This window comes from Rana temporaria, chromosome 7 (assembly GCF_905171775.1).
Source record: "Rana temporaria chromosome 7, aRanTem1.1, whole genome shotgun sequence".
NCBI classification, from domain to species: Eukaryota; Metazoa; Chordata; class Amphibia; order Anura; family Ranidae; genus Rana; species Rana temporaria.
The window spans coordinates 39,982,545-40,008,623 of record NC_053495.1 but is presented as its reverse complement, the minus strand read 5'-3'; the positions used below and the strand labels follow the sequence as shown (position 1 = coordinate 40,008,623).

General features: G+C 39.9%; 1 protein-coding gene across 4 annotated transcripts in view; it reads right to left on the bottom strand.

The window, feature by feature from the left end:
• Positions 1-473: 473 nt before the first annotated feature.
• The window catches only part of ERC2 (ELKS/RAB6-interacting/CAST family member 2), a 1,210,774-nt gene continuing 1,185,168 nt past the window's right edge, over positions 474-26,079 (bottom strand). For all 4 annotated transcript variants that reach the window (XM_040359253.1, XM_040359254.1, XM_040359255.1 and 1 more), the window contains one exon: positions 474-2,254. The gene's annotated coding sequence lies outside the window, so the exon portion shown is untranslated. The remainder of the gene's footprint in view (positions 2,255-26,079) is intronic.

The window sequence follows — 26,079 nt, the reverse complement described above, 5'->3', positions numbered from 1 at the left end:
TTAAACTGAGTATATGCAAAATAATTCAAAAGCAGAAGTAAAAACCCCATATCAAAGTAATCCAGATATATGGGCAGCTGAAGTTATACTTAGAACTACATTTTTCCTGTAATGCCGCGTACACACGATCGGAAATTCCGACAAGAAAAGTTCGACGTGAGCTTTTGGTCAGAAATTCCGACCGTGTGTATGCTCCATCGCACTTTTGCTGTCGGAATTTCCGCCAGCAAAAGATTGAAAGCAGGTTCTCTATTTTTCCGAAGGAAAAAGTTCCTATCGGAAAATCCGCTCGTCTGCATGCAATTCCGACATGCAAAAAAACATGCATGCTCAGAATTAAGCAGAAGAGCCGAACTGCCTATTGAACTTTATTGGTCTCGGCTCGTCATACGTCTTGTATGTCTCCCCATTCTTGACGGTCGGAATTTCCAAGATTTGAATGACTGTGTGTATGCAACACAAGTTTGAGCCAACATTCTGTCAGAAAAAAATCCACGGATTTCTAGTCGGAATTTCCATTCGTGTGTACGCGGCATAAGAGTTGAGCTTTTCTGCTGCCTTCTTTCCCCCAGTTCATACCCAATAGGCTGCCTCGTTGACCCATAGGGAGCTTCAGGAGGTGGGTCCATGATTACATTTTATGGAGAATCTGTAATATGGCATGTAGACAAAATATTTATAATTTTGGATATACTCATTAACTACATATGGAGTTTTCACCAAAGGCTATATTTGTTAAAGCATCTTTCCAGCACATATGCAGTATGAATTGCCTTGGTTTGCAACAGGTTTATTTTAGACTGTAGACTATTTGATCCATCCTTTAAATCTGTTGGATTGTATACAAATTTTGCATACTGTCCATGATAATTCTTTGAAATGCTTGACTTAAGGTTTATCAAAACTTCTCAGTAATAACCTTTAAAGCACAACTCCGAGCTAGTCAAAAAAACTACCTGTGCCCCCAAAACCCCCATACATTGCATACATTGCACATGCTTGCATAGGAGGAAAATCGAATACAGGGGAGTACTTTCCCTAACTTGTGGTCCTAGGACAGACGTGGTTCTGTTCATCTTCTCTCTAGCTTCAGGATGTGGACAGGCCCCTTTATGCCATCATATACAATGCAGGAATGTTGGTGGTGACAGCCCTGTACTGTTTATAAAGATGATAGAGAAAGGGCCATTGACGCAACCAATCAGAAACTAGCAAGAAGCTACGCTTCAGTGGATCATTTGTCATCACCAGGTGACTTCATGATTGTGAATTAAGGTGGGTAAACCTTTGTATCCACCCTGGACAAAACTATTATTATTATGCATATGCTGGGGGAAAGACATTTAATTTTTGGCCACCACTGTATGGTGAATAGGGACTTCTTAGATCTTCTGCTGTTGTATGGCTGGTTAAAGCAAACACGAGGAAAAGAGAAAAATGTGCACGTTAACCGGTTTACCTGATTTGTAATTCCAGCAAGTATAATTTAAGCACTTTTTTGCCCGCCAGGTGACACCCCTATTTCTTGAAATCTGCATTGCAGCTTCCTGCGTCTCCTGCCTTCTCACTGGACAGAGGTGACTCATGATGATGGTTTATTGTGAAATGAGTGGGCTGGAGACAGGTAACATGGAAAGTTGCAAAAATAAACAACAAAATAGAGTTGACACCTGCCTGGCAGAACTACATGAATCAGAATCAGAATCGGAATCTGAATAGGATTACAGAGTGTAGGGAGCGGTTTTCCTGAAGACCCACATAAGGCTTGCAGGAAGCTCACAAAACAGGCAACCGGAGCCACAAAACATGCTTTTGACCGTAGAAGTCCATATCCCTTGGTTATAACAATAACAATTCAGGGAGGACAGAGGAGTGGACTATTATCTTTGGAAGAAAGACGTAAAGACATATATATATATATATATAGATATGTATATATATTGAATTTGACATCATTAAAGAGTGTTTTTCCAGAACATATTGCCATCCAAGTGCTTTAAAGGTGGCAGGTTGGCTTTCAGGTGGGACTGTTTCAACTGACAATATGTATAGTGTGAATCACTAAAGTGAATTGCTTTTTTCGTTCCTGTGGGTTCTGACCACGATCACACAATACATGTAGTGAACACAATACAACAGTCACACATTGGCCACAGATGGTATTTTCTGCAGAGCTGCATCAGTGAGGTTTCAATCCGCAATAGATCACTTCTGGGGCTACTTCACCTCTCTGCTGAATTTTCCTGTTCCTTAACTGCAATGAAAGAAAAAACATATTTTTAACACTCAAGTGAGCAGATTTTCTAAAACGATTTAATACAGAGCACACATGTAAACGAATGGAGAAAAGTGACCCTCATGACTCCGGGTTTAACATCTTTGTGAAAACATCTTTAAATATCTCAGATCTTATATTTAAGTCTTTGGTACATCACCACAGGAATGCCTTGACTCCTAGCAGATAATGCATCCCCTGAAGAAGCCCTAAGTAATTTTCTAGCAAAAAATAAAGATTTAAACCTGTAAACAAAAAGTACCAGAAAAGGCCTGGTCTTCAAGTGGGTAAGGTTTGCTTTAACATCCACCCTCACTAATAGCAAAAGTGTTGCCTCACACACCCTGTTGTTCAGCTCAGTTGCCAAAAGCCAACAGTGGTAGACCTGCGTAAGCTCTAAGGTATAACCCGGAGCTTACACAGGGTTGAGAGTTCTCTCCCTAGCCACATATGACAGTACTGAGCCAATAACCAAACACCAGAACAAGGGGTGTTATTAGTACCAAGTATCTCTCTTTGCTCCCTATGACGAAACAAATCAAGAAGGGAGTGAAATTAGGGCGTAAGGCAGCCTTTCTCAACCTTTTTAACACAGCGGAACCCTTGAAATAACTTTCCAGTCTCAGGAAATGCTGGCTAAAAATGACTGTACATTAGTGTAATGGTCAGTGGAAAGAATGTTCCTTATGCCCTGTACACATGATCAGTTCGTCTGATGAAAACAGTCCGATAGGCCGTTTTCATCAGACAACCTATCGTGTGTGGGCCCCATCATTTTTTTTCCCATCGGTGAAAAGAACCTGTTTTAAAATTATCTGATGATTAAAAAAACGATAGAAAAAAACTAGCATTGAACTTAATTTTTCTCTGCACGTCGTTGTGTTTTACGTCACCGCGTTGGACACAATCGGATTTTTAACTGATGGTGTGTAGGCAAGACTGATGAAAGTCAGCTTCATCGGATATCTGATGAAAAAATCCATCGGTCCGTTTTCATCGGATGAACCGATCGTGTGTACGTGGTATTACACTTGTGGTCATTGGGAAGAAATACACCCTTACAGATAGCTAAAAAGATAAATGGTGACAGAGGGGAACTTATTTGAGAGGCAGAAATTTCTCATTGCTCAAGAAACCTCTAGCAACCTCTGGAAAAACTCTGGAACCCTGGAGTAAGGTGTATGTGCTGCTGGGGAGGGGGAATATAAGTGAACCTGTTTCTTTGTCTTTCAAAGAAGATGTACCATCTGACACCTGGAAGTGTATGGAATTACCCTTTGTTGTAATTTTAGTACCTTACTATCTAGTACAGGTGTGAAGTCTCAATAGCTTTTTTTTATGTTTTACTGCGTTATACCTTTAATGCAAATACAACAAAATATAATACAATAACATTTACTAGTGTATCGAAAATAAGAAAGAACATATTTGTGCCTTTTATCTTGACCCTTTTAACAATACAACAAGTAAACTTAAAGCAGTGCTTCACCCTAAAAAACAACTTTCTAGCATGTCATTCAGCATAGTAGCGCGAGCTACAGTATGCCTTTATATATTTTTTTGGCGCCGTACTCACTGTTTAATCGCGTAGTAACGTTTCAGACTCCCCGCGGGGAATGGGCGTTCCTATGCAGAGGGCTCGTGATTGACGGCCGGCTATGGCACGTCACGCTTCACGAAAATAGCCAGAGTAGGTCTCGGCTCTTCACGGCGCTATACGGCGCCTGCGCACAGACATCGGAGCTGACTGCGCAGGCGCCGTGAAGAGCAAACTCCTATTTCGGCTATTTCCGTCAAGCGTGACGCGTCATAGCCGGCCGTCAATCACGAGCCCTCTGCATAGGAACGCCCATTCCCCTGAAACTTTACTACGCGATTAAACAGTGAGTACGGTGCCAAAAAAATATATAAAGGCATACTGTAGCTCACGCTACTATGCTGAATGACATGCTAGAAATTTTTTTTTTTTTAGGGAGAACCCCCGCTTTAAGGAGCATTTCTGAAGTTTTGTCAGCTGATAATAGAGACTTTAGTTGAATATAGACAAGAAAATTGTTCAGTCTTTCCTCATATATGAAGAAACGGACTTTCAGCCAGCAGATTACACAGAAAATGACAGGTTTTTCTGATAAATGGGTAGAGCCGGCCTCTCACATCTCTCACTGCAGGTATGTGAATGTCTCTGTGATGTGTGTGCTTCTGACTGCTCCATGCCTGGGGCTGTTCCTGGCCAATTACAACATTTCTGCAGTTGCAACATTATCCTCTTCCTAACAAAGAAACTCGGAGATCAGACAAACCACCTACTCTGCTTGCTAATGATTTCAGATGCTACTTCAAATTCCTTTCCTTTAAAACTTAAAAGAACAGACAAACACAAACGATTTTCAATAACTGATGAGATGGCTATTAGACATCATCATCTTGGCTTGGTGGAAGTTGAAAGATAAGGGAAATCAGGGCCATAGCAATGCTGGAATTGCAGCAGCTGCCAGCAACCTGCTGCCCTCGAGCTGTGAAAGAACCAAAATCTCAGTCAACCCTGCTAGCTGATGGTTGGCAAGGCAAGCTGTGACCTTGATTCCTCTAAAGATCAAGAGCAGAAGGTTGGCCAACTCTAGGCTTAGTTTTTTCAGCACTCCGTAGCTTCATTTACAATAAGTCATCAAAGAAGAGGTCTAGACATAGTCTGAAAGAACCATTGAAGGCATGTAGTGGGAAATAGGCCCTCTACAGACAACATCTGTATTTGTTGTTTTGGAGCATCTACAAGAAAGGGTAGCACTTGGATTCCCCCCCCCCCCCAAAAAAAGCAATGTAAAGTACCATAAAAAAATAGAGGTATTGTGGAAAACAGGCATAATATTTACAATACATGATTATGGGGTTTATTTGGGACAGTACAAGGAAATCATCTGAGGCTTACCTTTAAAATAGGGCTGTTACTGATTAAAATTTTTGTGTTCGATAATCGATTTTTTTTAAATCGATTAATCGACTAGTTTCGATTAATTATAACGCACATACAGATCCAACTACTTTTAGCTGATCTCCTTGCAGGCTGATTCCCAGTGCAGCTACCAACCACTGGAAAATGGATAGCAGGATACAAAAAACACACAAAGGCAGCGCTCAATGGGAATAGCATTAAAACTATGTAGCTACATAAACTGTAAAAATGGTGCGAGTAATACCAAACGGTAGCAAAAGCAGTCATAAAAAAATGTAGCTGAGTATGACACTGGTATAAAAATGTGTACAATGATGTCACTGTTGAATCCAGATGAGGAGGGGTTAACATCAGTCCGTCGGCATGTAGATGTCCCGTGAAGGGAACTATCACAACTCTCAGTGGATGGCTGTAGAATCCCAGGTTGATAGAGGGAAGTGATAGAGGGAAATGTGTAACAGCCCTTGCGTGTGGCAGATAGTAAGGTCCCGCCGGCATGCAGATATGAAGGCACAGCAAAGGAGCCCTTCAGATGGACACGGCAAGCCCCACCGCTTTTCACAGCATGAGTAGAAAAGCCTGCCCCCTATCAGCATGCTGAAGAGTTGTTCCCTATAGGAAAAAAGTGACCTATTTGCAGAGGTCCACCACACGCTCTGCTGAGTTAAAGCCAGAGTTTACCAATCAGCAGGGAACATGAACGTTTGCTGATCTCAGAACTTTAGGTCTGACTTAAAGAGGAGGTAAACCCTGATGGGTTTTACTTCCTCTTTATTTCCCTGCAAAGGTAAAGCATAATGGGCTACTATGCATCGCATAGTAGCCCATTATTTGTCGCTTACCTGAAACCGAAGCCTGTGATGGCGTCCATCTTCACCCCTCTTCCTTCTGGGGGCGCAAACTCCGGCACTGTGACTGGCCGGAGTCGTGTGACGTCACTCCTGCGCATGTGTGCAGGAGCCGCCAGTCACGGTATGACCTCCTTTAGAAACTGTGTCTATTGTAAATATTGTAAATATCTTCTAAACCGTCTTGCACCTACAGGTTATCTTTAAAGGGTCACTAAAAGAATTTTTTTTTTAGCTAAATAGCTTCCTTTACCTTACTGCAGTACTGGTTTCATGTCCTCATTGTTCGTTTTTGCTTTGAGGTAGCTGTAATTCTGCTGTGATCTCCACACTTCCTGGTTGCCTGTTTCCTTATAACCATGGTACTGGGAGATTTTCACATGGTCTAAGCTGTCATTACTGTGTGTCTAAAACTCCTCAGAACCAATCAGATTCATTTTAAAAACAAAACACTGCCCTGGATTTGTTTGTTTTTGTTCTGTGAGTCTTCCCGACTCACCTCTCACCCGGAACTTCATGTATGTACCTTTAAAACCGAAAGTGAAACTAGAGGCACATTATATGATAGATTAAATTCAATTTTTAAAAGGAATCAGTTAACTTTTATGTCTCTATACCCAATAAACAGTAATTTCAGCAAAAAAAATGTTTTCCTTTAGTGACCTTTTAATCTAGGCTTACCTGTAGGTAAAAGTGGTTGTACAGGGTGTACAACCACTTTAAGGAATATGTTAGTCCTCTGCATTTCTTTCCCAAAGGGTGCAGGTTCACATAGGCTTTCCTATTTAGGGTGTAGCAGCTAAAAAAAAAGTTAATTGTGCACACCTTCTGTTTTGATACACCTGAAACAGCTAATAGGGGGAGCTTCTCCCTGTACTGCTTACACAGGGAGAGGGGGTAGCGGGCAGCAGCTGCAGCAATGGGAACATGTTACATGTTCCACCCTAAAATCGGATAAACTTATCCTCTAAAGATGTACTAAAGATGTGGATTTCCCTGTTTTGGGTGGAATGGGTCAGAGCAGTTTAGGAATACATTGAGAAAGTGGAGACTAATCACAGTAAACAGTGTGACTTTTCTGCATGGTATACTGCATGTCATGTATTGATGGCCTAAGGTGTTTGATATTATATGTAACCCATAACCTTGTTATCTGCTCACCTAAAGCTATTCACATTGTTTGTACAACACGCAGTAAAGTTGCTGTTCTTTGTCAGTGCTGTACAGGTAATTCCATGAACAGGACCACTTATATGTATGTATCTAGAGGCCAAATACTTTTTGAGAAACTATGTCACCAAACAGGGGTTAGGAATGATGGAGCTTAGAATTAATTCAGCTGACCTGCAGGTCACTGGCTGGACAGGCTTGTTCAAATTTATGGTCATGCTGGCTGACATACCCCTTCAACGATCCTATTGGCATGAAGTTCACGGCGAGCAATATACTATAGGAACAGACGTCTCTCAGGTAAAAGGTCAGGCACATATTTTGCAATTAAGATTGTGGACATATCAGCTGATCTTTACAGCATGTACAGATTAGCAGTCATTTCAATCATATACTGATGGGCCCTATACAGGTGAGTCAGTATCTTTCTATTGGCATTTGCTAGTTGAGTGCAAACAGATAAAGCTATCAAATGGCTAAAATGTAAACTGCTGATTTATAACTAAAGATATTTTCCTCTTTTATTAAGAATCACTCTTCTTTCCCACTTTTGCTGCTGGGCTGCTTTCCTTTCTCTAATGCCGCGTACACACGATCAGGCTTTTGCCTGACCAAAAGCTCATCGGAATTCCGACTAAATGCATCGGAGTAAAATAAAACATGTTCTATATTTAAACTCTGATGGAATTCGTCTGAATTTCAGATGAAATTTCTCCTATGGGGCATCCGATCGTGTGTACGTGGCATCAGTCACAGTCTGCCTAATGCCGCGTACACACAAACATTTTTCATGATGAGAAAAATGCAATTTTTTTAATTGGTCGTTAAAAACGACCATGTGTAGGCTCCAGAGCATTTTTCTCGACGAGAAAAATGGGCATTAAAAATTTAGAAACCTGCTCTATTTTTTCTCGTCGTTTTTCATGACGTCGTTTTTCTCGTTGTAAGAAAACGGTCGTGTGTAGGCTTTAACAACGGGGGGGGGAAAAACGTGCATGCTCAGAAGCAAGTTATGAGAAGGGAAATTTGCATAATCAGCCCAAAGGGTGGCGCCATTCAAATGGAACTTTCCCTTTATAGTGCCGTCGTACGTCACCGCGCTTTGCGCAAGCATTTTTTATCACGATCGTGTGTATGCAAGGCAGGCTTGAGAGGAATCACGTTGAGAAAAACTTTTTTTCCATGACATGAAAAACGGTTGTGTGTACACGGCATTAGAAATCCCATTGGTTTCCAATGCCAGCTGTATTAAACAAGCATAGTCTGATCTCACAAAACCAATAAACAGTAATGGGTTTTCAAGGGTAGCTGAAAAATGAAAGCAGGGGCTGTCTCAGATCAACCAAGTGGCATTAGCTAGCACAAAGGCTATCTATTTTTCCAATGTTGTATTCTGCTTTCATGGAATCCTTTACAAAACTTAAAGTATATCAATAGCCAAAATGTATTTCTAATGCAAAGGGCTGTTAGTGTGTTTCGCAGCTCCAAAAAAGTCAACTGTGTAATCGACTTCTGTCGAAGGGACATGTTGTAAATTTTTTCACTGACAGCTTCAGATGCCGCAGGCAGAATAGAATATTCTGGCATGGGAGATTCGTCAACTCACCATGTTTGTTTGGATGGAGGAATCTGTTGTTTTGTTTCCAAAATGGATGGATGACAAAAAAAGCTAACCTTATATGGCCAGCTTTATAAATCTGAAGAGTGTATTTCTAGGGTCCAGTCTAAGGAGCTGCCTGCATATAAAAAACAAAACAAAGCCATCTACAACAGTTTGCTGACCCATGATCTCAACACCAGAGATGAGATCAAATCTTCCGTACAGCCATCAGACCAAAATCTCCCAGCGGACATGTCCGATGAAAACGGTCCGCGGACCGTTTTCATCGGACATGTTCTATCGTGTGTACAGGGCCTTAGACAAGTGAAAGGAAACCTAACTAATGGAACATAGTCAGCAAAAGAAAAAAAAGGGGGGCTTTAGATATACCCTAACACACAGGTGTCAAACACAAGGCCCGCAGGCCGAATCCATTCCTCCAGATAATTTTATGTGCCCCTCGCACCTCTCCTGCAGCTGCCAGAGAGCTCCAGCCCTCCTCTGGTCCTCTTCCAGACCCTTACTTTCTGACTTCAAGCAATGCATCCAGCTTCTTCCCAGCAGCAGCATAAAGTAAGGGGGGTGCACTGGACATCTAACGTTAAGGGGGGATGCGCTGGACATCTAATCTTACAGATACAACCGGTCCTTTTGAGGGCAATCATAACGCTGATGTGGCCCATGATGAAATAGAGTTTGACACCCTTGCCCTAACATATTTAATATAAAGACCTATATAAAGACCTATCATTGTTAATTCTTGCAGGTCAAAGCCTAATATGATAGTAATAAAAATACTAGTGCTCATACATATCAAGCAGTGCTTCAGGCAATATAATATTGTGTCTTCTGGTTCTGGTACACCGGGACAGCTAGGAGAAAGGTATCATTTGACCCGCTTGCTCTGAGCCCAGGTTGGTATGAATCCACCCCCAACCTATTTCACTCTGCCTTCTCCTCCTATAATGATGCTCCTTGTCAGCACATGAATTGACTGGCTTCTCCTTGACTGTTTCTTTCTCTCCCAGTCTTGCAGGGGGTTGCAAACTCAGATACTTACACTGCTTGCATTTGAACAATATATTTAAAGTAAACCTTACACTACCAAACAAGGTTCTCCTTTCACCCCCCCCCCCCCCCCACCTCGCCTTACCCAAACTTTCGTACTGCAGGTGGTAGTGTTACTATACTTCCAGCTAAATACCAAGGAATGCTGAGTACCCTAAATCTCACAATAGGCCCAATAGTACTGCACAAGAGTATATTCTCATGAGATTTAGATTAGAGCACTCAATATTCCCCATATTGTCGCTTTTTCCTAGGTGCTGTGGGAGGACCTTGAGGCAAGTTAAATAACCTTTTTCCCACACTCTGTTCCTTTTATATTAGCAAAGGATTTTGTCATGGGGGAGGGGGTGAAAAAAAATAAGCGGACCTTGCTTTTTTAGTATGGGGTAACTTTAATGATGCATCAATAAATATGCATTCATTTGTCTTTTATACCTGCCTAGAGTTTAGCTTTAAGCTTTTAATTTACCTTTAACTAATTTATTCTGGTGACACGGTATATATTGTTTTTCATTCAAGCTTTGTAGTATGCTCACAAGACTTTTTTAAACCCTTTTGTTGTTTTAAATTTTCTCAACATTTACTACTCCTTCCCAGCCTGGGAATGGGTGATTTCTGAATCGTTTCATTCAGAGCCCTATAAAATCACTTGGTTGTTTTCTACCTTCCTCTTCCTCTGTAGCCACGGCACAAAAATCTTACAACTCAACACTAGACAGCAGAGGCACCTCTATTTTCTTTACTATAAGTCTAATAGGAATGCGGTCACTGGTAATGTGTCTTTTATAAATAGTCTTTTTTAAGTTTCTTCTGCGCAAAAACAAAAATAATAAACCTGAAATAATTCAGGTTATTGATATGTAATAGTTTACCTTTTTATTTCAAGTGGCTTTGTTTGTCTTAGTGCCCAATCACTTCAATGCATTTTGTACATTGATATGCACTGTTAGATTTGTTTCTATAGGTTTATTTGTTGAGATGTGCTTTTAGACTTTTTTCCAGTTTTGACACTCAAAAAAACATGCATATGAATGCTTTTATAATTCATCAATCTGAAATGTGCTGTACGTTTGTAAAGAGGCACATGTTTAAAGCAACTCATTCCCTTTTAATTTAATGAAACCCTTGCAATTTCAAGTTTTTAAGACAAATGTGTCCAAATCTCATCCAAGTAATCTTCCATATCATCTACTTGTACATGACTTGTGAGTGACACCATTTGTCCTCCTTCATCAGAGCAAGGGAAGGGCACAGTGAAAATTCCTGCCTGTTCTGTACTGAGATTTCATGCTTGCCCACAAATATAAATCCAGGGTAGATTTAAAAATCCTTACCCCTAAGCCAATTGTCTTGTCCAGCCTCCCCAGCCCATCTCAGTGACACATAGATTAGAAAGTCAGAGTGAAGTGAACTTCTGATCTGCTCATAGGTTCTGAGTAAAGCTTCAGAAATGGAAGACAATAGATCAGCATAACAGCAAGGTAAATAGCATTTTTAGAATTGAATGCATTGAAAGCCTTTTTATTAACCTCCTTGTAAACCCACCTTTTTGACTTTTACCTACAGGTAAGCCTATAACAAGGCTTACCTGTAGGTAAGGAGAATATCTACTAAACCTACACGGTTTAGGAGATATTCCCCTCGCAATGCGCCGCGGCGCATGCGCAGGGGGGATCTACGGCGAAAGGACCGGCAGCCGCCGGACCTTGCCGAATTTAAATCTCCCGCGCGCATGTGCGGGAGTGACGTCATCGCCGCTCCAGCCAATCACAGCGCTGGAGCGGCGATACCCGGAAGACACGCCAGGCAAGAGGACATCTCGCTCGGCGTGGACCAGGTAAGTTCTACACACCTCGTTCCGAGGTAAGTATTTCATAATGAGCTAATATGCGGTGCATATTAGCTCATTATGACTTTTGCCTTGCAGGAGAAAAAAATAATAATTTTGATGCAGGTTTACAACCGCTTTAATAAAAACATAACATGAGCTGCCCCAAGTGATGGCTAATTAATGTAACATATAATTGATTCCGTGCATCCTCCAGTTGCTCCATATTGACACTTGATAATATGAGTTGGTTTTGGGATTTACATTGTTCATATTGGCTGTATACAGCCCAATAGTCACGGGTGATGGCACAGATTCAGAAATTCCTTTGGATCTTCAGTCCAGTGACTAACAAGTTAAGTATGGGTAAATAGAGGGTGCCAAGTGTCAGCATGTTAAAAACCTCAATATTTTGTTAACTGTTGTGCAAGTGGCCACCCATGATTCTGTTTTGTATGAAAAAAACATATGTGCTGCATCCATGTCAGCCAAGGGCTCCAACAATATGAGCAAGGACAGGCAAATGTTTCTCCAGGTGTTGTATTTGACACATGACACATATAAACGAAAGCATCAAATAAATAGACCATGCCAAGATAGAACTATGGAAATGTCTATTGTGGAGTTTTTTGAGAGAACAAACTCCAGGGCCGTCATCATCATCATCCCTCTTTTGGTTAGTTGATGATGTGCAATAGACATGCATATATCTTGTTCCTAGTAACAACTCACTCTGTAGAGCAGTAGAGAAATGCAGTAGAGTAGTATGAGTAGAGCATAGTATTACGGTATGAGTATGAGCATAGCAATGTATCATGAGTAGTATGAGTAGAGCAGTAGAGTAAATGCAGTAGCAGTAGAAAAATGCTAGCCCACTTGTATGCACCCTTAAAAACAAGTCATCAATGGTAGTCCCAATATTTATATGGAAACAGGTTCCCCCTAAACCACAGCTGTCAGGAGACAGATACATTGGTTGTGTCACTGTTGACCTAATTTTGAAAAAGCTATCTGCCTTTCTCTTTCTGGCTTAAAGCTCTAAATCACCCGCCATCGCTACCACTACACTTACCAAAAAAATCCACAAAAAAACAAAACAAAGTCACTGACCTAATATGCAGTTCAAGTGAAACTGCTGATTACCAGTGCAGTACTCTCTACACCTGGTCATGTGACATCATGGGACAGAACTCATGACCAATTGCAGTGGTTCAAGGGGGATCTTGTTATCACTCCATCACCAGCCACATGCTACATTCTTGCATTCTTTACTAAGGGACAGTAAATGCTTGGGGTTCCTCAATGGCCTGTTCTCAGCTGCCACCCCTGTTTCTACTACATACCTTCATGCAGGAAATATGATCACAACATCTGATTATATATTTTTTTCAAGTCAACAACTCCAAAACCATTGAATGTGGAAGTGCATTATCTCAGTCAGGCAACTAGCATTGTCAGATAGAGAAGAAAGCAATGGCGAGTTATATAGTGGATTGCTATGCCCGTTAATTTTGCACAGTAGAACCATATAGCTAAACTGACCATAATTGTAGAGTTCTTTATTTGGTAGGAACCTATAATTAAGCCATTTGTTTATATGCCCAGCATCAAAGAAATAATGGTGAGTAAGATGATGTGCAACTCAAATGTCTATTACACCTAGTATTACACGGCAATTAGACAATTTCTTGCAATTACCGTACTTGATTGCAATGGAGATGCAAAGTAACAGAAGACAAACATGACTACGTGGAGAGTGAACTGTTCTGAAAATTGATGATAGCACAGCATTCATACAGGGAGTCTCAGTGTATCAATACACAATTGCAGCTTAAAACTGGATCACTAAGGGTCACTATGGCTAATTCAAGGGGTTATTAATGAAATTACCAACAAAAAGTACATCATTTACAGCTGCAGGGAGACTTGTCAAAACACTTTAGTTGGCAAGGTTTGGTTTAGCTGAGCCACCTTAGCAAAAATCTCCTATTGGGTCACTCAATGTAGAGCAACCCAATAAGAACATTTTTACTAAGGTGGCTGGGCAAAACCAAACCTGGCCAACTGGAGTTTTTTGGCAACTTCAGGCATAACTATGCATGTTTAGGTTGCCTAAACATGCATGGTTTTATCTTTATTAGTCTGTTTCAACCAGGGTTCCATGGAACCCTAGGGTTCCTCAATCAATAAGCAACCTTCTGACTATGAGATATGCAACCACTAACACCAATGATCTTTTTAACTATCAATAAGGGTAAGGTGGGAGGGATTCTATCCCACTGACTACAAACGTAACAATGATTCTTTCTACTGACCATCATGCTAATCAGAGAACCGTAGTTATAGTATTTATAAGCATACAACCAGAAAGTTATTTCAAGGGTTCCTCCAAGTTAAAAAGGTCGAGAAAGGATGGCATATAAGAAAGAGGAGTGCACCCCAGTATGCAGAGGCTCCAACCCATATCCAGGGAAACAACAATGATCAAAGAAGACTTTCTAAATCATTTCAACTGACCATTTACCCACTGACTGGTGTCAATGGAACTGATTGATGATTACTTCATGCCTATGGTCAGTTTGAAAAAAGCATAGAGATCAGTTCCAGACATCAGCAATATCAGCAGAACCAGATGATGATCAGGATGTCTTGAAAGCATTGTGAGCTGCTGCAGACTTGTCTGGGCCATCTTCACCGGAGATAAGGGTGTGCAAAAATTGTCCGTTCCCCTAACAGAGGAGCAGAATAAGGGGATGTCTGCAAGTCACCAAATTATGCAAATTCTCTGGATTCTGGTATGGATGTTTAAGTTTGATCACGTCCATTCGCTGTTGGTCTGCCTGATACAAAACAAGGTATTGGTACATAATTATTAGCTTCTAGGTAGGCCTTGCAGGAATGAATTGAAATTATTTAACTGTGCTCACAATGTCCAGGAATGAAGAAAGGTTTTCATCAAAACAAATCTTAACTACAACGCCCCCAACCAACATACTCTAAACAGCAAAGTAAGCACGCTGTTGATAGTAAAGACTAGGTAATGAATCCTTCAGGAATCTCGCACCCTTCTCCTTCATGTGGAATGCCACTTCTTCTCAAGTTGGGGACTAATTAGGCTCCTTTTTTTGAAGATCAAGGTTTTGTGATCTCTGCTTAATAACATGGTTTGTATGTCTGCCACCTGGGACGCTCTCCCTCTTTCTCTCACTCTCTGCCTTAGGCCACTGCAAGTGTTGGCAGGAAAGACTGCAGACCTCATTTTCTGCTATTTAACTCTTTCGGTTCTGGGAGAAAGTCATCCACAAGCTTCTTTCTTTAGTACTGTTCACCCCACAGAATAAATAGCAACAAGTTGGTACCACACACAATGCTGGTAGATTTTATAATTCAGTGCATACTGGAAAACTGTAGATCTTCCAAAAAAGTAGGGAAAAAACAGCCAGTATACAAGTTTGCAAGTTCCCAAAGGGAAATTTTACCTATGTGGGTAGGGACAGGAGGTATAACTTTGTGAATTGTGGGAACAATCCCAGACAATAGAACATTTTTTGAAGCAGTCTCAGGCAGGAAGCATCAGGGAGAGTCCACATACATACAAAGTTCCCAAATCTGACCAAAAACATTGAAAATGGGTGAACATTCTGTTTTGTCTGTAGGTGATTTCAAAGGCACCATGCAACCCCAAAAGAAAAAAGAAAATTACAGCTAACCGGGGACTCTACAAAACATTAGACATGTGCACACTGAAATATTTTGTTTTCGTCCGAAAAATACATTTATCTAGTTACTCCCGAAATTAGTTTTTATTTATTTTGTTTTTCGTTGGAAATTGCATTCATCCGAAAATCTGAACGAATTAAGGTTGAATCTGTCAATGAAGGCTTATGGTGTCTGTCGAATGTTCAAAGACGATTCGACGGAGCAGCGAAACTGTACGACGCCGCAATCATACTTTTCCGGTCGAATGTTTCGCCTACAAGCTATAGTAGAATTCTAATGTTGTATGACTAGTAATAATTATATTTATTAATTATTATTACTAGTCAACCAACAATAGAATTTTTCTATAGCCTATGGGCCGAGCATTTGACCAGAAAAATTTATGATTGCGGCGTCGTACAGTTTAGCTTCTCTGTCGAATCTTCTTAGAACTATCAACAGACACCACAAGCCTTCAATGACAGATTCAACATTTGTATGCTTTTCGGTGCTTTGTCGAATCTTCATCGTTCATGTTGAATTGTCAAGTTAGTTCTAGCTATTTTACTGCTCCTCCTCTTTGGTTACAATCAGCCAATAACATTCATCATCATCATTATTTTTATTTTACTTCCCCCACCCAATTTCTCTCGCTGAAGCTGACTGATGGTCAGTCGTGCCTACACACCATCGGTTAAAAAAACGATCATGTCAGAACGCAGTGACGTAAAACACAATGACGTGCTGAAAAAAACGAAGTTCAATGCTTCCAAGCATGCGTCGACTTGATTCTGAGCATGCCTGGTTAAATTTAAAACAACAACTTTTTTTTAACCTATGGATAACCGATGGGGCCCACACACAATCGGTTTGGTCCGATGAAAACGGTCCATCAGACCATTCTCATCGGTTTGACCAATCGTGTGTACGCGGCATTAAGGTTAGGCACATTCGACCAACGAAAACTAAAATCAAGCATTTGTTTATGTCGGTTCTTTCGTTTTTCTTATTCTGTGCGTTCGTTTTCGTTTGTTAAAGCGATAACGAAAATAGCTGAAATTCGGACGAAAATGCATTCGGACGAAAACGAATGCACATGTTTACAAAACATTTCTATAATTTTAAATAGCTTTCTATTCATAAAATGTTTACCAATTTTAAATGATTTTTATTAAAAAAGCTCATCTCATAAAACTTTTTTTTGATTTTAGATACTGTGCTGACAAATTTTACAGTGGTTTGCATCTCTGTTAGGTGAAAATAGCCTTACGTCCTCTAGCACTGATCACATAGTAAATCACTGGAAATCTCCTTTATGGGGGCACACAAAATCCTGCAATTTTTTCACTCAATTACAGAGACTTCCTCTAACTTCCAATTACCACACAGGAAGTTACGGGAAATCACCTTAAAGTGATACTAAACACACACTATAAAATTTAGATTATGCCTTTTCTTTCTGATGGCAATGTAATTATTTTAATAAAAGAAACATCTAAGTACCTTTTTTTCCTAATTGGGATACAGTTGTCACATGACCCAGCTCGTTCCCAGCCTGTCATGAAACAGTGGCAGGAGGAGCTGCTAGTCCTCTGCTACTTGTCACATGTTAAAAATAAAATACAGAGTAAAAAGAAATATATATATATATATATATATATATATATATATATATATATATATATATATATAAATGAACTGTTTTAAATTAGCATAAAAATATATATTTGAAATCAAATCTATATATTTTTTTGGCAATAAAATGGTGTGGGTCACATTCCTACAGCCTGTGTCATAGAATAATAGGGAGGCGAAGCCTCCATTAATAAAGGTGTAATATACCACCACCATTGTGTTTAGCTGGTTAATAGGCATGAAGGAGGAGAAGAGAGGGAGGGGGCTGTCATTTTCCACTGTGTATAGGCCCACATGTGTGACTCTATACTCACATGGGCTGCTCAGATGTGATGCTCATGGTAGAAAACACATTGAAAACTGAGCATGTGCACTAGCTGCCAACACTCTGCAAAAGCCCAAACTGCAGTAGGAACATGGACAGGAGGGGGAGATAGAGAACAGCAGGATCAACCAGTTTTTTTTTGCAGAATATAGAAAACAAATCCCATGTTGAGCAAGTATGTGCATGGTATACACCATTTACTGATTTTTAATTATGTGGGTTTAACCACTTGCCAACTGACTCACGCTGATATACGTTGCCAAAATGGCAAATGGCAAAATTGATCAAGCAAAAAACACACTAAAAGGGTGTATATAGTATCATACAAACTTTGCAATCACATGTTTACATGTATTTATCATGGGCATGCTTGATCTAGTGATGCTTTTCGCAGACTTCAGCTTTTTTAAAGACCATACAAGCAAACAAGTATTAAATGTGACTTCAATGTATCTGTGCAGCTCACACAGGCTATATATCCCTGGTATGATGTAGATGGCTGTCGTGAGGCAACAGTAAAAAAATTAGATGATATTAATGCCTTGGAAATACCTCTGAAAAACATCTAATCTTTAGATATAATAAGACCACTGGGATATATAACTTTTCAGCTGTTAAACTTTTTTTGGCGATGTCTCCCATTGGCCAATAGGCGCATATATATTTATCTGGAGCTCGACAGCATACGCATATACTATCTACATCACCTCTTGTTTTTATTGAAAGTGTGAGCTGCACAGATACATTGAAGTCACATTTAAGTCCCCAAAACGCGTCACCAGTCCAGATGTGACTACAAAGTTTGTATGATACTCTATACATCATTTTAGAGTGTTTTTTACTTGATCTATTTTTATCTATGTATTAAATAAAAATTTACCTTTTATTACATTTTCTGTCATTTAATGTTCCTTGAAGCATATGTAAAGTCCCACACTACATATATGCAGTACCTTTTCCCTTTTCCATTAATATATTTATGAAATGATGCCAATGAAAACATTTCTTGCACTAGTGGATTCATCCTCAGCCTACACCACTTTACTTACCATAGTAAGCTGGACAATGCACGCCATAGCAAGTAGATTTAATACACATGTAAATCCAACCTTAAAATACACAGAGGCTCTAACACTTCACCACTTTTTTTTACAAAAGTTCCCTTATGCCGCGTACACACGATCGGTCAAACCGATGAGAACGGTCTGATGGACCGTTTTCATTGGACCAAACCGATCGTGTGTAGGCCCCATCGGTTATTTATCCACCGGTTAAAAAAATTCAATCTTGTTTTAAATTTAACCGATGGATACCTAACCGATATAGAAAAAAAGGCACGACCATCGGTTAAAAATCCACACATGCTCAGAATCAAGTCGACGCATGCTTGGAAGCATTGAACTTCATTTTTTTCAGCACGTCGTTGTGTTTTACGTCACCGCGTTCTGACACAATCGTTTTTTTAACTGATGGTGTGTAGGCACGACTGACCATCAGTCAGCTTCATCGGTTAACCGATGGAAAAATCCATCAGACCGTTTTCATCGGATGGACCGATCGTGTGTACAGGGCATTATTGTATTCTATGTTTTATTTGTAGGGATCTGTTCTCATTTATTATCCCAGTTAGCACAGGGCACAGCAAGTGAGGGGAACTCTCTCAGTGGGAATAGGCTGAAAAATAATGATGGTAAAAGTTCTAACTTTAACCTCCACATACAGAGAGACCTCTTTACAGTAAGAGATCTATACATGTGAAATAGACTCCCTCAATAACTAGTTCTGGCCAGCTCACTAGGTTGGTCTGGATGCACAAATATACTGTAACTGTATTTTTAACATTGTTGATCCAGTGATTGCACTTCAATGCCCTCGCCAGAGCTAATTAGGTCATGCTTTATAGGGGTTTTATTTGCCTTCCTCTGGATCAACTGTGGGTTTAGGATTCTGTATATTGAGGTTTTCTATAAATTGTTGTATTTATTTATATGTTCTCTATTGGTTAAACTAAATGGACTTAGGTCTTTTTTAAACCTGACTAACTATGTAACTATATATCAATTCAAAAATAGTGCCAGTAACGCCCTTCCTTCAATGTAGCACCACTCAGCACTTAGGCACGTATATTCAAGGTGAACAGCAACAGACTAACAGACATGTGGGGGTTGCAGCAGCTGCTAAAAGTATATAGCGATGATCATAAAAACAGTAATAATAAAACAATTAAAACTTAAATAAGTCCCAAAGTTCTATGTAGAACTGTAGCAGCGCTACTTCCAAACCAACGTTTGAAATTCTTGATAGTGCAGATGGATCACACACAAACTAGTCCTTAAATAAGTGCTCCTTTCACCAAGGGGGGCGTTCACCACGTGGGGGGATGTTTACTCCCCTGTTGGGGATGCACTCACCACAAGTTTGAAATAAAAGGGCCTGGATTGTATATCTGTGTATATCCCGGAAGATGCACTCTCCACCAGCAGGTATGCTAAGTTCAAACCGCATACATATAATGGAAAAGACTCATATAGTGTAATACAGTTTAAAATCATGTATTAAGCCCCAAAACATCCCCTTTATAAATTGTGCGTACCACAATGTAAAAGTATTCAAGCATAAAACATAATCGGTACTGTGCCTGTAAGCTTCTCCCTGTGAGCCTGTGAAGATGCAGATGTCTGCTACAAATCTCCTGTTCCTGCTCCTGGGGGCTGTACAGCGTCTCTGGTCAGGGGATAAGCGTCACGCGTCTCTGGTCAGGGCGTGACGCTTATCCCCTGACCAGAGACGCTGTACAGCCCCCAGGAGCAGGAACAGGAGATTTGTGTTAAAGCGACGCAATCCCGAACTGTAAAAACACCTTGGGTCTTTAGGCTGCATATTGGTCCGGGGCTTAAGTGGTTAAAAACGATCGTTTGTAGGCTTTAACTACGGGAAAAAACGTGCATTCTCAGAAGCAAGTTATGAGACGGGAGTACTCGTTCTGAAAAGCATGAATCGTCCCTCACCAAACTTTTACTAATACAAAATCAGCAAAAGCAGCCCAAAGGGTGGCGCCATCTGAATGGAACTTCCCCTTTATAGTGCCGTCGTACGTGTTGTACGTCACCACGCTTTGCTCGAGCATTTTTTTTTTCACGATCGTGTGTATGCAAAGCAGGCTTGACAAGAATCACGTCGAGAAAAACTTAGTTTTTCTCCATGACATTAAAAACGGTCATGTGTACGCAGCATAACAATTTATCTTTAGTCCCTTTTTTATATCCCGATTGATGGGAATAAGTGGAGCCATGCCTAGTTTGTGCAGTGCTTGCTCTGAAAAAAGATTAGCGGAAAATGTAACAATGTATTGGCTTTCCTTTTTGGAAAATTAAACACTGGTGAAACTGAGCTGCCAAGACATTAAGTGCATCTAAAAAATGTTGTAATTCACCTTGCATACGTTTAGGTATCAGAGCTCTTTTCTGTCTCAGGCCCACAGTACCTCAAAAACTAAAATCATATAATCCAGCCCCTGATCCTCCTGCCTTTGTATGCCCTGAGCGCAGAGGCCGAGTTTTCATCCTATAATGTACGCTCAGGCTGCAGTCATTGTTTCCCATCTGTACATCTACTCAGTTCTCAGTACCGCATACCGCTTTATGATTGACTTTAGAAGAAATGTACACTTAAAAAGAATAAGGGAGAGCTGTTGAGTCCCAACAAATGGATTTGTAAAGCATAAACTGTAAGTCTGATGTTAGACAGGTGATCTGTTCACAGGTAAAAATTGCCAGTTGTTTGGCTCTGAGGAAGAGGGGATCTCCCCTCGAAAGGCGTCAGCCATCTGGAAGGTCCTTCGAAGTGCTGGACATGGTCCCGGTTACCCGGTAACTTTGTGTCCATTGTGGACTTTGAAATGCTTTTATGGCTGACTTGTTTGTGAGTATCTTCATCTTATTTTATACCAATGAACAACACTTGGGTAATGCACAAGGTATGTAATGCTGTGTACACACGATCGGTTAAACCGATGAGAATGGTCTGATGGACCGTTTTCATTGGTCAAAACCGATCATGTGCGGGCCCCATAGGTTATTTAACCATCGGTTAAAAAAAAGCCAACTTGTTTTAAATTTAACCAATGTATTCCGAACCAATGGGAAAAAAACGATCCTTAGTAGGCACAAACATCGGTTAAAAATCCACACATGTTCAGAATCAAGTCGACGCATGCTTGGAAGCATTGAACTTCGTTTTTTTCAGTACGTCGTTGTGTTTTACGTCACCCATTCTGACACGATCGTTTTTTTATCCGATGGTGTGTAGGCGCGACGGACCATCAGTCAGCTTCATCGGTTAACCGATGAAAACGGTCCATCGGTCTGTTCTCATCGGGTGGACTGATCGTGTGTACGGGGCATAACTCTACTGTTCAATCTGCAATCAAGGATGCTTTTCTAAAACTGACAAATTTGTCAAATGTTGCTTTCTTGCAACTATGCCAACATTGCAAGCCTTCTTTACGCTATTTGCACATGCAACACCCCAGAAATGTCATTCCTAGCACAACATATTCCAAGTACTCTCCTTCAGTTTTCTGCAATCTCATCAGTGGTGATATAATAGCCAAGGTATTGCACATCTACAGTACAAGGATGCTGAAATGGAGACTCTTTTTCAAGACTTCAGAACTATTATATGATTAGAACGTGCAGACCTTCACACTTAGTAGTCTATTTGAGGGAATGAGATTGGGTCAATAGGGCTAAAAACCCACCAGAACACAGTCATATCTACATGCATTTTATCCTTCAAGAAGTTTGCTTACAGTGGTCCTGCCAAACAATATTATGTCTATGAATGAAACTGTTGTTAATACAGGTCATGTAATTGCAAGGTGACTTCTAATATCCTTCTTATTTTACAGTAATGGGACAAATTATTATGTTTTATTTATTTTCTTCTTTTTGCTGCTAAAGCCATTTCATTCATAAAGTTCCACTATGTCTTTATGTTTACAGTTTTATGTGCCCTTAATAGGTTTAAGGGTTAGAGATTTTCCCTTTTCATTCATCACTCAGTTCTATTAATCACGTTTATTTTAATCTGAATTTGTACTGCAAGTTAACTTTAAAGGAATCTGTCTCAAAAGCGGGCATTATATTTAAATGAAAATGGCATAAATCCCATGATTGCTGGGGCGCAGTGCCATTTATCAACGTCTAGAATTTGACTGAAGGAATAACACCCCATTCATCAAGCCGTTCCCTCTCCTAGATTTCAGAGGAACTATTCCTGGTGGTAAATCACATGGACTTCATTTGCCAATGGTTTGCATATTTGATGAATAACCTAAATTATTTCTAAATCAGCACAGTAGTAAAACTAATTGTTTAATGAGTTAGCCCCCAGGTTTGGTGGAGAGGGGTGCTTGCATTGCCATACACCAAATAGGATCCCAGACATATTGCAAGTCCTGTGTGGACAACCTAAACTTTATCCCAACAAATAATTTAGTTTAATAAATGTCTGGTTTAAAAATGTGTCTAAACATATAGAGTTCCTTCACTCCCCAATTAGGAAGAACAACCAAATAGTACGGTATATGGAAAAGTTTGGTTAGCTGGATTAGAAGAGTATAGTGGAATCCCTGAAACTAAATTGAATAAAGGAATGGACCAGCTTAATTGCTGTTACAATCAAAAAGCTAGACTTTCTGCATTTAGGAAGGATCCTATTTTTATTCAGAAAACTGAAGTGCAATATTTTTTAGATAAAAATAAGAAAGATAAATAAGAAACTTGATTGCATTCTCAAAAGCATTAAATGTGTTTTTTCGACTGTTTAATCTTTAAAGATGGCCATAGACATGCAACGGTGGTTGTTTATTTAAGGCCTGTGAGTTTCATCTTTATCCAAATTGACATTGCACAAGCTCAAGAAGGGCAAGAATCTTCAAAACTTATGCCTGAAAAATGTAAACCATTTAAAGACCGTGAAAATGTGTTACTTTGGAGACTGACAAACATTGAGCTTGTTAAACTTACACCCCCGTGATCTCATGCCGATGTAAGACATTATCGCATGTTCTGTTACAGCCCTTTTCCAGCCCTTCTTAGCAACCTTACCAGGGTCCCAATTGGCTGCCCATGGAATCAGAAAAACATGGCAATGATGTCCCTAGCGATAGAGGTTCAGGAGTCCTTGGCAATAGCAGGGAACAATGTAACACGTACCAGCCAGCAGAGGAAGAAAGCACAGTATGTTATCAAAATCAAAAGGTATATCTTGTAATTATTGAACAGACATAACAAAGTGCCTGGTATGATGGTATATTTAACAAACCAAAAAAGAGAAGTTTATTGTTGCGGTTTACATACTCTTAATGTATCAATACAAAGCTGTTTTCTGTTATTACAAAGAGATCTCTAAATCTAAAAAAAACACACATATGATGCGAAACCAGGAAGGAGACATGGCGGGTAAATGAACGGCGGGCAAGCTTTGCTACCTTCTCTCTGTACATGGTTAAGTCTGAAGTGGGGGAAAATAAAAATAAATCTGTGACTTCTATAATAAACTGCATGGAGGAAGCATTATCCATCTTCTCTTTTTTGAAGATTATGATCATGTTTGGTAAAGGTAAAGGACTAGAGAAGGGTTTGTGATAAAGTAGTAAGGGGGCTCAGGGTCCAGACAACTATGTTTAATAAAACAAGAAATTTCTGATGGGCGTTCTGGGGGACTGGGCAATCCATTGAGAATAAATCCTTTGGAAAAATAACTACTCAGGTTAAAACTATAAAAGCTAAACGCCAAGCAGAATTCCCAGTTGTTGCTAGTGCTTTCCTACCTTGAGCAGATATGTAGTACATTTTTTCCTCAGTCTTTAATCTAAAAGAATAAGAATGTGCATTTTTTTAAACCACAGTCTTCATTTTCTGTGATTTCTGGTTTGTAAGACTGATGGCCAATATGTCCTCTATTGCCCCACATATCAGTCTTACAACTTCCCCGCTGTAGTTCTCTTTCAGCAAGCAGGGACATAACTACATCCCTGCTCACTGAAGTGGGCAGACCTAGAAGTTTCAGACTCTCAATCTGAACTGCCCACTGCTGATGCGTTTTTCAATGACATGCCTGCTTAGTCTGAGCTCTGCCCACACACACATGAAAGCCGCAAACTCCATTTCCCTAGGCATTGCGGATAAATGCATGAATGTGACATGTACACATAAGAAAGTCCTCCTTCCAGGACTCTGAAGTAACACATTATTTTGAGGGACACTGATGATATCACTGGGGAAGAAAACTGGCTATTACATGAAAAGTGAGTCATTTTCATTAACACCTTCTCAGCAGACTAGCAGAGCTTGGGGAGCTTGGGGAGCAGGATTGCCAACTTTCAGGAAATTTACAAACAGTTTGTAAAATCCATAATTGTTGCATCTGTCCATGAATGTCAGTTACAGACATGCAACCTGTCCTGTCCGTAATGGACATTCAAGGACAGATGCAAAATGTACAGATTTTACAAACTGTTCGTAAATTTACTGAAAGTTGGCAACCCTGTTGGGGAGGGCGATCTGGGAATGCAAAGATAGCATGATCTTGAAGTTCTTATTTAACATTCATCTTGAGAATGAAAAATTGCACATTTATAATTAGTTTTACTAATGTGCAACTAAATGTACAACTTGAAACAACAATGACAACAGAAAAAAATGCCATCATCATCAATATCAAAGTCAAATATTGCCCAGATGTGCATTTGTTTCCCATTCTTGCCCTACTAACTGTTTTAAAAGGAACAAATGCATTCCTAATTATGTCTTTTTGTTTGGATTCTTTCATAATGCAATAGTCATAACTAGAAAACTGCTAAAGAACTAATTCCATAAAAACGAGTAACATGGACAACTGCGTGCAAAGACATCAACATAGGGAAATGCAGTAAGTACTCGCTTCATCTCTGCTTGAAAATTCCCCACTATGTCCTTCACAGACCATGATAACAGTGCATACATCTGGCAGCTATTAAACAAGCCGAAACTTGTGATACACAGACTACAACGGACACATTGTGAGGGTTCTTAACTGACCACCATGTTAACAAGCCTCTGTCATATGCTCATAATACATTACAAAATACCATAAACTCACAGGGTATTTGAGAAGAATGCACAACAACAGCTATCAACCAGTTAAAATATCAAATATATCGCCACAGAAAACTGGATTGTACAACAACTTGTAATTGTGTAGCTGATAAGATGTGGACATCAGGGTTTTAAAATTGTCTCAACAGAAGTCTCTTTTCTTGTAAATTTATGAAGTTTCATGTCAGCACAAGCAGTTTTCGCACTTGGGATACGTTTTTTTTTTTTTTTTCAAATTTTAAAGGTACCTTGAAGAATCTAAATTAGCCACTGACAGCGAAGGTCAAACAACTGAATGACAGTGTGTAATGCTAGAGATGTTGTTTAAAAGCACATAGGTAAAGTCATTTTAAGACGAAAGGCCTTCAATATGCAATGTGGATCAGCCAAAAAGAGCAATCTCACCACCACAAAGTCTTTTCCCCTCTTGCCCCCCACATCATTACTGTAATGTCAGTTATATCAGTGGAAAAATATTAGCCCACTAGTCAAAAATTTTAAATGAGCTAATAGAATTTTAAGCCAATGATTTTCCCAGAG